General features: G+C 43.4%; 1 protein-coding gene across 1 annotated transcript in view; it reads right to left on the minus strand.

The window, feature by feature from the left end:
* grid1b (glutamate receptor, ionotropic, delta 1b) overlaps positions 1-12144 on the minus strand; it is a 578917-nt gene that overhangs the window by 254635 nt on the left and 312138 nt on the right. The window lies entirely within an intron of this gene.

The raw sequence follows: 12144 nt of genomic DNA on the forward strand, positions 1-12144 counted from the left end.
ATTAGCATACCTTTAACTATATATACACACAGATGCTGCATGTGTCCTGATCATGATCTCACTCACAGGGTCCAAACATGGACTGGGGGCTACGGGTGGATATCACACAGGTCTAAGATGATGGCTGTTTTTGTTTCGATGAATTCATTTATGTTAATAAACTTTAAGGAAAAATGTGTTTTTTGAGTTCTTTTAATATCCATCCATTCTCTTCTGCTTATCACCTATCCCAGTGGTGATAGGACGAGAAGCGGAGTGCACCCTGGACAGGTCTTCAGTCTGTCGCTGGGCTCACACAGACAGACACACTCAAACATTAACCCCACTACCTGCATGTGTCTGGACTGTGGGAGGAAGCTGGAGTAACCCACGCCAGCATGGGGAGAACACGCAAACTCAGAAACGCTCTGGTCAGATGGTGGATTTGAAGCCCGAACCTTCGTCAAGTTTCAGGACCACGGACAGCACGCAGGGGTTTCAGTGTGATCCATGAGCTCTATCACATGACTGTTTTTAGTGTTGGACCTAATTCAGCTGCAGGCACTTTGACAGTACATGAAATATAGACCACAGATGCATGCACAACACTCCTCCGTGAAATCTGCACATCCAATTTTCAGTAAACACCCCCAGAAGGGCAAGGGCTATACTAAAACTTTGATGTTTTATCAAATCAAATAAAAAGAGCATTGCAAAGATCTCTCCATGTCCTGCCATATGATTTATTATTCGATATTGTTTCTTGACATTTTTCTTCAAGGTCTGCTTTGACATTGGGTGCTAACAATGAAGGTCAAAGTCAAATTTTAACCAAAATGCTACAAAATTTGAAAATGATATCTTGAGAACTGTGGACGTCAGGCTGTAACAAACAAACAGAACTGATTACAAACTCCCTGTGAAAGATGTGACGTTACAGTAAAGAGAAACAAAGGTTTGTCAGTCTGGTTGGTTTTATCTCTTGAAGTCAGTTGTCTTGATACAAGTCTACAGTCTAACATCAGAGCCTGTCAGTTACTGAAGCCTGTTTTCATCCTACAGACTCTTACTGACAGACAACAGTAAGTATGTATGATGTATGTATGACATACGTTTATATTCTTTTCTGCTTGCGATGAACCGGCTGCTCCCGTCCTGTTTGTAAATGACTCACAGCTGAATATCATCTCTTAGCTCGCGACCTTGCAGTAAATTATGTCATGTCGTATTGAAATGAAGTTCCAGCACAACCTTTGTAAACCACCCGTAAACCTAACCACACTTATCAGCACTGTTTTGGTCCATGCAGTGATTCTGGCCCTTGGTGAGTTCTGGGAAGCCTCTGCCACCACAGACATTAAGTGTATATATCTATGTGCACTGCTCGCTGAATAATGTATGCTAACATCATTACCGGCAAAACTTCCAAAAGCATCAACACTGACTCAGATTTGTCAGAGAATACACAAATTTACATCAGCTCATGTGAGGATGCACAAGTGTAGCAGCAGCATCGCCCCCGGGGCTGCATGAACCTTTGACCCCTGGCTTATCACCTGGTTTGTGCAGTTGTACCACTCTCTTCATCATTTCCCTACAACCCCCCGACAGCACAGGCCTCCCTATCAATCCTTCCCTTTCAGACCTCTCCCTGCATCCTCCCGTGACACATTAAGCTCTCCAAACTACATGAGCTGCCATGTTTTCTGAACACAACATAAAATCTACTCTCTGATACGGCAGCCACCCCCTCCAGGGACTACGTCTTCCCTAAATCTGCTGCCATCATCCGGTGCTTCCACGCTTTCTGCTGCCCTCTCCCTGCTGAAAAATGTTTGGGATCGGGACCTGTGAGGAATGAAATCCAATCGAGCGTCTGCCAGATAAACGTCCTGAGGGTTTTCATGCTAGCGCTCTGCTATGTTTCCAGGTTTGTTGAAATCTCTCAAAAAATACTAATTTTACTCCCTAAGAAGACCTGATGCTTCATCTGAGCACACGGACCATGTCCACCCTTCATTTATCCCCCCACTAAGACTTTGGGGAGATTATTGCAAAAGTCTCCAACTCTTCAATTCATCCACTAACATTGTCATATAATAGCTGCTTTTTTGTTGTGAAATGGCTTTTCAACCTTGTTTGTCTCTTTGCTGCTGATGTGACCCCTAAAATCTGCACTGTTTCCAGTGCAGCCTCCAAACACCCGTGTAGCTCTCGCTCTACAAACTGCTGCCTGTGAAACTGTCTCATCTGAGCTCTGCTTCCTACTGAGACAGTTGCTCTCTGTATTTTTCCATCCTCAGACAGCGACACTATCGTCTCTGACCTCACCTCTCTACATTTAAAATCTAACACAGATGTGGAGCTCAAAAATCCTCCTTTTCCACAGTGCTGAGGCAGCACAGAGGACCCAGCTAATCGTTCCCTCTGAGCACTTCCTCCGTTTGAACGAGGTACATCAAACCCTGTTCGGACCACAGAAGTCAGAGCAGGAGACCAAACTGCAGACGCCACAGTTTAAGTTTCCTGAAAGCCCTGATTTCTTCTGCTTCGCATAAACAAATTTAATGTTTGCAAGATGTCACAGTTAATCAAAAGAAATCATCCATAACAGATCAATGATGACTTCATCTGTACGGCGCTTTTCAAAACAGAGTTACAAAATGAATTTCAAACTTTGACGTTTGAATAAAAGCCACACATAAAGATAAGTAGACATGTTTGAACATACAGCACACACAGTTTCAAACTAAGGCCCATAATAAAGGGTAAGAGCTAACCTATAAAAATCTTCTGATGTTTAAAACGAATCACAGAATCTGTGACCTGATAGGCTGAGGGAGGCCCAGTGAGGAGACCCGGTTAGAGGATCGGAGAAGCAGCATTTCAGGCGGGGTGCAGTGAGAAGCTGCACTCAGGCCCAGTGTAAAGTGCAGAAGAGTTATTTTGAGCCATGAATCATGCAAAGCTACTTCAGTACAGTCGGCGGTGAGCAGAACAGGTGCCCTTTAAGTGTTGGGAGGTGTTAAACAGAACAATAAATCATACTTAGGAGAGCATGTTGCATGAAAACAAACACTGGGGTTAAGAGAGACTGTAAATTTTGCTGGTTTGAAGGTTCATTAAAATGCATCTCCACTTAACACAATAGCATTTATATTCAGGGCAGAAATACGCCTCACCCAGAGCACACTGACTGCTGATGGCAGCTTACAGCGTTTTTCAGGAGACAGGATATGGTCGAGGGGTTTAAAATGGACATCCTGTTGCAAATCAAAGCAAGAAGTCAGGATAGATAAAAGTCCATGTGGATTCTTTTGGAACATATTAAGACTGCAGCAGTTTGAGAACAAGATTTTCTTTCCTATAGATGCTGCAAAGTAAAACTATGTGCTTCCTGGTTCTGGTTCCTGGTGGATCTTCAGTTATTTGACTGCCAGCTCCTTTCAGACGATCTATTTTCACACATATTTTCTTTAAAATGTCATCTGAAGCTACACAGAGATGTTTTCCCTCGCGCCTTCTCCTCCGACACTTAGACAGCCGTAGTTTAAACCTCTCGGAAGGCCTTCGTCTCTGGTTGGAGCCCAACTTTCTCTGCAGGAGAAGAGCTGTCCAGACTGAAAGGTCAGGAGATGCTCCAAAGGGCAGCAGGCATGTTATGACTGAGCACTCACCGGGGGAAATGTGAAAAATGCTGCTGGGGTAGAAGAGCATAAAGCACAGCCAGGTAGTCCTCCACAGAGGAAGAAAGAGGAAGAACAGCTGGCTGGTCACAGGGACCCTGCTTCTTAATGTTTGACGAATGAAATTTGGCTGAACTCGGGCTAAATGTCTCAGAGCTGCGAACAAACGGAGGACGGGGGAGAGATCATCAACATTCAGCCAATTTCTGCGTGCACGAAATTCATCTTTATTAAGAGAACAGCATTCAAGTCCTGCTTCGTCAGCATCCGACAGCTCGGAGAAGCGATGACGGGGCAGTAACGGCACCAACAAAATGGAAATTGTTTCCGAGATAATGAGACAAATGTCGCCGCCGTGAAAATGGAGCTAATGAACTTGCACTGAAGGATTTAGAGTGTAATCTTGTATTAAATTAGTAAATGTTTTTTTTGCCAGATGAGATTGGAACTGAGCTCATAGGTCAATTTAATAAAAATAAATCAGGGCTAATCCAGCACACCGCTGAGGTCAGGTGGTCCTTAGAACTGAGGTTTAAGGAGCTGCTAATCCACCTGCAGGAACGTCATCGCTGCTTTCACCTGAACGTTTTGGGTCTCTCGTCTGCTTTCTGGGCAACAGTGCAGTTCAGCTTCAGTGACTTTATTGTTGTTAGTATTTTCAGATGCATAGACACAGTCTGGTACTGTGGAGTGCTAAACCAGGGGCCCATTCTTGTTTTTCATGAGATTTCCTCGCTGATTATCCGCCTGAGCGCTCTCCGTCATTCCACGTGAACATATGCAGTTGTGTAGAGGTTGGAGAGGTTTTGTGTAGTTGAGAGGGAATCACCAGTGCCAAACATGTGATGTAGTCCCTTGTAAAACATCAATTAGCACAGCTTTAAATTTATATACAAAAAAACAAATCCCCTGCATCCTATCAAAATAAAAGCTCCCTTAAGCTGAGGTTCTGATCTGCGATTAAACAAAGATCCACAACAGCTGACGCGTCTCTTGTTGACGTCTCTCCACATGACAAGAACAATCATATGTTTAATGAGCCTCGGCGCATCGGGGACTCCAATCTGCAGTCGGTCCAGCCCTGAAATCATCGAGGACCAATTAACATAATGCACCAGAATGGGACTAATAGGTTTGGAGGCTTCAGAAACACAATGCTGGTAGCTGTTGGGATAACTCACTCAGCAGCCGGCTAAAATGATTTGGGTTGCGACGTGACTCACTTGCTCTATGAGTCCACAGTGAGTCATGGTTTCATCTGTGCTAAATGAAGCCTGCACAATATTTAGCCGAAGCGACTCCCCGTGCATCCTAATGACACTTACAGAGTGACTCCTACCAGACGGCGGGAGACAAAAACCATTAGAGTCAGAGCGAGACAAAGATCTCCCTCCCTCTGCCCGTCTCCTTATTAGTGTGATTTTATCGATGCCTCGCTTTGAAATTATCTACAGGAGACAAACTCCTCTTATCCTTGAGTAACGGGGTACGATTTAGACCAAACTCCAGTGTTAACAGTGAGTATCCACGTACCACATTCAGGAATGCTCACTCTGCACTTGGAAATGAATTTATGGATGAAACATGACACATGGACACCTGGATTTTCTAAACGAGGCAGCAAACATGAGCGAGGTGGCTACGCAGGCCTGGTATATCCGCTTGGTAACACAGCAACTTACAGTGTAACCCCATGACTTTAACAGCGATGCATCGCATTTTCCTTTCAGGATTCATCATCATCCAGGAAATATAGAAACATGGAAAATTTTGTATTTTAGCAGAAACTGTGATTTTTCCCTTTGCTGCCCAAAGCTAATGACCACCTCTCTTCAAAGACTAACCAGGGCCTTTATTTACTTCAACTGCAGAAAGTTACGAGCTTTTATTTGAAGTAAGATTGTAATTGATGCCAGTCGGTCTTTCTTTCTCTGTTGGATCGCTGTAATTGGTCGTATGAGTCATTTTTCCACTGCAGGAACTCTATTTTTATAGAAAGGCTTATTTTGGCATTCGCTCCCACTGCCAATTTAGTTTATTGCCGTATACAAACACAGCACATTCTCACTTCTTCAAATGAAAAGCCCTCTAGTCCTTCAGCACAGACGAGAAAGGTTTTTATAAACATGGTTTTATTGTGGGACATGTGTAATGACACCGACAGAGTATCGAGGGACCACAGAATAAACTCAAATGCAAAGAACTGCAAAGTGTTGAAAATTGAATAAATATATTATTGGACTCAAATTTAAGTGAAGGAATGTTCAGTACACTTGCCCAGCATGCATGTTTGTGAAATATACCATAAGATTATCAACCTTTTTTTTTCTGGCTTGCAATAGCAGAGCAGTTGTTCCGTATCAGTGATGGCCATTTCCCACTATCAGAAACCAGCCCTTTCATTATGTTGTGCAGGGCTGCATGGTGCTAACGCGTTAACGAGCTAACCGTGCTAAGGCGTTGACGCCGTGCAGCCCAACGCACGGTGCGATCCACGCTAACTCGCTAACAGAGATTTGTTGCGATTATGGCGTTAACGTCATTTTAACGAGATTAACGCTGACAGCAGTTTTTAGTCTATATCTTTTGACTTATTTGAGTCCTGATGTATTAAACAGAAGATATCCTGGGCTTGCCATTGATATCTCATGTGTTTGTGCCTCTTATAGCTCCAAGGAGGAAGGAAATCACAAAAAAACTACAATGGGAAGTTTCTTTTTCCCTCGGTTCTCAGGAGGATATGACAACTTTTCTGGGACCAGGGGTACAGCGAGGTGTTTTGCTGCTGAAACTTGGCCAAAGATAAAAGTTAGCTGGGGTGGATGGACTGTCCTTGTGACCCACTGTAGAGCTAAAACACCAGGTGACAGCGGCAGATGGAGGTCATCGCACTCATACAGACGTCACTGACCTTTTCTCAGGCCTCCAAAAACAGAGGTGCTCACCCCAAAAACATCCGTCACGCAGTCAGGATTCGAACAGTAGTCTGAAGGGCACCGAGCTGCTAGCACAGGTGAATACATCCAGGTCACCATTCCCTGAGATGCTGTGAGACTGCTCAGGTATGTCATGTTTTATCAAGCTGAAATCAGAACAAGTGTCCAAAATCCCACCAGCACGCTCGGCACATCTCATTCCCTCTCACAGTAAACTGAGAAAACGAAGCTTTTCATTCTACCCTCTGATTATCGCCACTTAATTAGACCCATGTGCAAAGAGGTGGTCTAAACAGCGATTCATCTACTTTATCAAATTATCACGGCACAAACAAAACTAACAGGTTGCCAACATATCAAGGCTTTAACACCAACATGATCCGAGTGTGTTTCAGCCCATAAATCACACCAAGGACATCAAATTACAGCTACTTTGGTTTCTGCGGTGCTCGAATACTTAATTATCCCTAATACTCTGCTTTAACCTTGGACTTTAAACGTTACAGAGAAAAGGTCTGTAAAAAGTGTACACACTCTATCGTCAGCAGTTTTTCAATAGGAGAAGAAAAAAAGCACAACTGTAGACCAAAATAGACCCATCAAATAAAACTAACAAGTCCTTTGGGATAAATCAAATTACAAATCTATCAAATCCGTGGTTCAGGTCTTTCCCAGGAGTTTATAAGCACTGAATGAACTTGGCATGAGTTGTCATTGATACCTGTTGACTGGAGATAAAAATAGTATCAAGAATCCATGAGCGACTTGGTTCTTGTGATATTTTTAAACAACAACAGGAAGTTGGAAACACACTTTGGAAGTTCTAAAGCAGTCAGTGGCCTCACTGTGACCTCTGCATGTTCCTCCAGTTTTAGATGTGCAGCTCTGTTATCTGCCAACTGTCACTGTTATGTGATTGTTTCCAGATAAAGTGGTATCAAGAGTGAGCAGAGGACTTTTCAGAGCTTGGCGACTGAGCCATGAGTTTGGAAGTTTACCAAGTCCAAGAGGAAAACTGGGATTTACTGACCACTAGTTGCACCTCAGATATTCTGTAGATTTAAATTTTACAAGTCATGTGGGACATTTTACCGAAAGAAATGATGAAACGACTTTCTTTCCTCGCTAATGCAGCAGAGGCTCATATCAGATCGCCTGTCACTCCTGAAAATCCAGCGGCAGCTTTTAATCCCACCTCCACCTTTTCAGGGTTTCTGGCTCCGTGAATTAAGACGGCAGCTGGATTGTTTTTATGTTACAGGAAAACAATAGGAGGGGAAATGAGATTCATTCATGTGCCAAGCGCAGGGGCAGGGAAGCAAAGATAATCGATAGGCTTTGAAAACAGATAGCCAGACTGGCACAACAAAACAAAAGGATTAGAACTACCAGGCAAGGCCTTATTGAACAAATCACTGGCATGAAACAAAGCAGGGAGATGAGGGGATCCACTGTTTCTTAATTACTATTTGTCCTCCTCTGCTATCTTTAAATTCCCCAAACACATCATCTATTTTCTGTAAAAATATGAGTGAAAATATGTTGTGCTGGTGCTTATCAGTTCAGCGATACAGCACGAGATATGAAGAGCGTGTTTGCCCCATCTTGGCTCAAACAATATTTCCCAAGTGTGTTTTTTAACAGACTACATGAAAATGATTACAGTGTCTGATCAATTAGAATAAAGTGGAAGAAGCATCCCGGGTTTTAAATACTTGTGTCAGAGATGGACCTCTAACTCTCAACTTGTTACCTATGGACCGTTAAAGGGCATCTAAACACGCTGGGTTGGCGGCTACGTTCAATATTTCAGTGTGCAGGGCTTTTCTGAACAAGCCGAACCAGCCGAGCACAACCAAAGCCAAAGCCTGTAATTTGTAATGTGAATTATGCTTATTTCATGGTACCGTGGTCGTGTCTGTTTGCGTAGGTACCTGGCTACAGAAAGCCAATGAAGAGGAGTTTTCAACCTATGCAAATGTGTTCCCGTGTAGTCCCTGACTAAAACCTGACAGTGTGTAACTTGACTGTGTGTAGGTTAGATGCTGATCGGTTGACAAACCATCCAGAAAAGGGAATGAAGGAACTGCACAAGGAACGGGAGAAAAAACATCAAGTTCAAACTGGAAAAGCACAGATAGTGCGCGCTGTCAAATAATTTAAATGTAATTATATAACGACAAATCACAGCAACAGCCACCTCAAAGTGTTTTATGTTGTGAGGTAAGCCAACAACTACACGACCCCCTGAGTGCGGGGGCTCACGACCCCCTGCCATCGGCTCTTTGTGTGTTCTAACTTTGCTCTTGTCTGCAGCCGACTGATGGACCAACAACAGCACAAGCAGGAGTACCCCAACAAGGCTGCTGCCCCCACCTGGCAGCAGACGCTCTCTGCAAGTAGAACAAAGTCTTAAAGTGAGCCATCAGTTATCGTTTTTTATATAAAATATTGGTTATAGACCTACATTCATTTACTTCAGTTCAATTTAATCTATGTAGCGCTATCTGACAGGTCTTTCTGTGTGGAGGTTACATGTTCTACCTGGGTCTGCGTGGGTTCTCTCTGGCTTCTTCCCACAATCCACACACATGCAGTTACTGGGGTTGGGTTAATGCTGATTCTAAAGTCACCAAAGATGTAAATGTGTCTGTACACCCAAGGCAGCTTGGATGGGCTGCAGCCTCCTGTGAACCTGAACTGGATATGTGGAAGGAAGGATGGATGGACAGATGGATGGATGGGTGGATGCATGGACGGATGGTAAAAACACTCCAGAGAGAAAACCCCAACAATCAGACGACCCCCATATAAGAAGCATTTGTCGACCGTGAGAAAGAAGAACTTTCTTTCAACAGGAAGAGACCTCTTACGTGAGCTCTCTCTTCATTTTAGTTTGCATTTTTGGGTTTTGATTATAATAAAAACAGCTTTACATGCAGCAGTGTTTGACAACCTGGGGACGACGGCACATCTCAGTGCTGCTACGAGTCACAGCGTTAAAACCTTGTGTGTAAATGGGTGACGTCAGACTGGAAACACTTGTGCAACCAAGACGGTGAGCTCAGTATGTACGTTATGACTTTATCATGATGCTGTGCTCCCAGATATTACCTGAGGCTCCAAAATATGTTGTTAATGGAGAAGAACATCAGACCTGCGTGGTAATGAACTGTGCAGAGTGAGCATGAGCAGTGATTGCCACCATGTCTGAACCATCACTTCCCCCCATACGGCACTTTAAGGTCATTTCACTCATCCTCCTCTCCTCTCTTTCTTACATCTTCACCATCTTGATGTCTCAGTCTGTCTTGCTCCCGCTGGGATTTCTGTTTTGATTCCTGCTGTGTTTCTTTTCATCCTTCTGCTTTTCACCATCCTCTGAAGTTAATATCGCCATCAGCGCCTCCCTCCTCCTCCTCCTCACTTAAAAGTTAACATCTCCAATTAACCATCCCTCCTTTTTACCCCTCCTTCCCTCAATCTTCCGAACTCGATGTCTATCTTAGTGCCGGTTTCCTGTCTTTCATCGGAATGCTTTTTGCTTAAATGTGGTCAAAAGTTAAGTCCAGGACGGTTTAACATCAGTGGCTTCAGGATGAGCTGAACCACCAGCAGTCTGCTGCAAACTGAGCGAAGAATTGAAAGGAAAAGTGAGGATAAAATTAATCAGTCAAAATCAGAAGTTTTTAACAAATACTCTATTTCATATCATTCATCTTTTTATTGTATTAGTTTAGTTATTAGTTGGTTGATTGTTCATAATTTTAATGGCTCTCTAAAAGGAAAATGATAACAAATATTTTACAGAAAACAAAAATTAAAAATTAAAAAGATGTAAAAATGATTGATGAGTGATGAAAGCAGTCACCCAGGTGGCCACTCGCAGATGCTCTTTGTCATGAGCAGGAAGCAGACCAAAGGATTTTTATGCTACTATAATAAACCACGGCTACTGCTCTGAGGTTCTCTGTTTTACTTTAATTTATTTCTTACGCTCATTAATGTATTACGTAGTTTTCCTTAATCTGTGACTAACACTGCTAATGAGCAGAAACAAAATCTATATAATGATGATCCTCCTGCAACACCTCAACAAACCAGACTCTGACACAAAACTCCAGATGTGTTAGTCTATGAAGGACAGAAGTCACTGCAGAGCTGATGAAGAACTGCCTCCATCCATCCTTCCATCCATCCTCCCTCTGGCATTTATCCGGGCTGGGGTCACTGCAGGAGTCTAAACAGAGATGTCCAGACCTCCCTCTCCTGGTTCTTCGTCCAAAGCCAGATGAGACATATAATGTCTCCAGCATGTTCCAGTGGGACATGCCTGAAACCATCAGTTGGCTCCCATTCTTTCTGATGACAAACCAGAGGTGGTGGCACAGCTGTGGGCAGGGACGTCACTTTGCTTTAATACCATACGGCGTCTGCACCGCTGCTGACACTGTGCCAAAGTGATTTTAGGATATTTTTTTGGCAATTTAATTTCCTTTTCCAGATGACAAGGAGTTATCTTTAATTTGAATTTAATTACATTATCAAAAGCTCCAACAAGGGAATGCAAAGCATCAACGCTCCAGGCTGAAGAGTTGAGTTGGCTTAGATTCAGTTTGAAATTTAAGACTAAAGATTTGCATTGAACAAATCACAGTCAACTCTGGCAGATACACTTCAAGCTACAAGCTCGAAATCTGCATAAAGAGGCTGAGAGTTCTTTTTCTTTACCTGCATCATTAAAAATATCACATTTGATTGACATTTAATAACAAAACCATTTTACAGGTAAATATGTTTGATGTACACAATGGCAGCAGTGGTGGTTTTGTCTCTTTATCACTGCCATCAACACACACACACACACACACACACAGACACACACACACACACACACCCCGCCCTCTCTGTTCAACATGGCTTCCTCCACCCTCAGAGCTCATTTTTCACCTCGGGCCGATGGGGTCTTAATTTCTCTCATGCTTAATTAAACTATCTATCTCCATGGATCTGTAGCCCCATTACCCATAATGCCCTACACCCCCACCCCCACAACACCACCCCACTCCCACCCTTTCACTGTTCTGAGCTGCTGCTTGACAATGTCCCTGTTAATAAGGGGGTGAAATGAATGACCTGCAAAGCTAATAATGCTGCAGACCCACAATTTATTATGGATGACAATCCCCAGGCTTCAGCGTCCAACCAGCCAAAGCCCCGTGGATGCTGGAAGTGTGCGCATGCATGCATCACAGCATGTGGATCTTTTTTCCCGTTAATGGAGACAGATGCAGTGAGAAGCAGCAGTGTTGTCTCTGTCAGACCTGCAGTCCTGTCGGGCTGGAAGCTAAACTGCTGAAATACTGATTAGGAACTCGTCTTAGGCTCGATTCGTGACTAATGGAGGGTGGGGCTGAGAGGGAGCAAAGGTGACGCAGTCACGAGATTTCCTGATTAAAATAATCAAAAAGTAACCATCAAGTGTGCTGCTGGTAAAAGCAGAGGTTAGCATGTTAGCATGAAAGTAATGTGTGGATTTAGAT

This window comes from Oreochromis aureus, linkage group 8, assembly GCF_013358895.1.
Source record: "Oreochromis aureus strain Israel breed Guangdong linkage group 8, ZZ_aureus, whole genome shotgun sequence".
Classification (NCBI taxonomy): domain Eukaryota; kingdom Metazoa; phylum Chordata; class Actinopteri; order Cichliformes; family Cichlidae; genus Oreochromis; species Oreochromis aureus.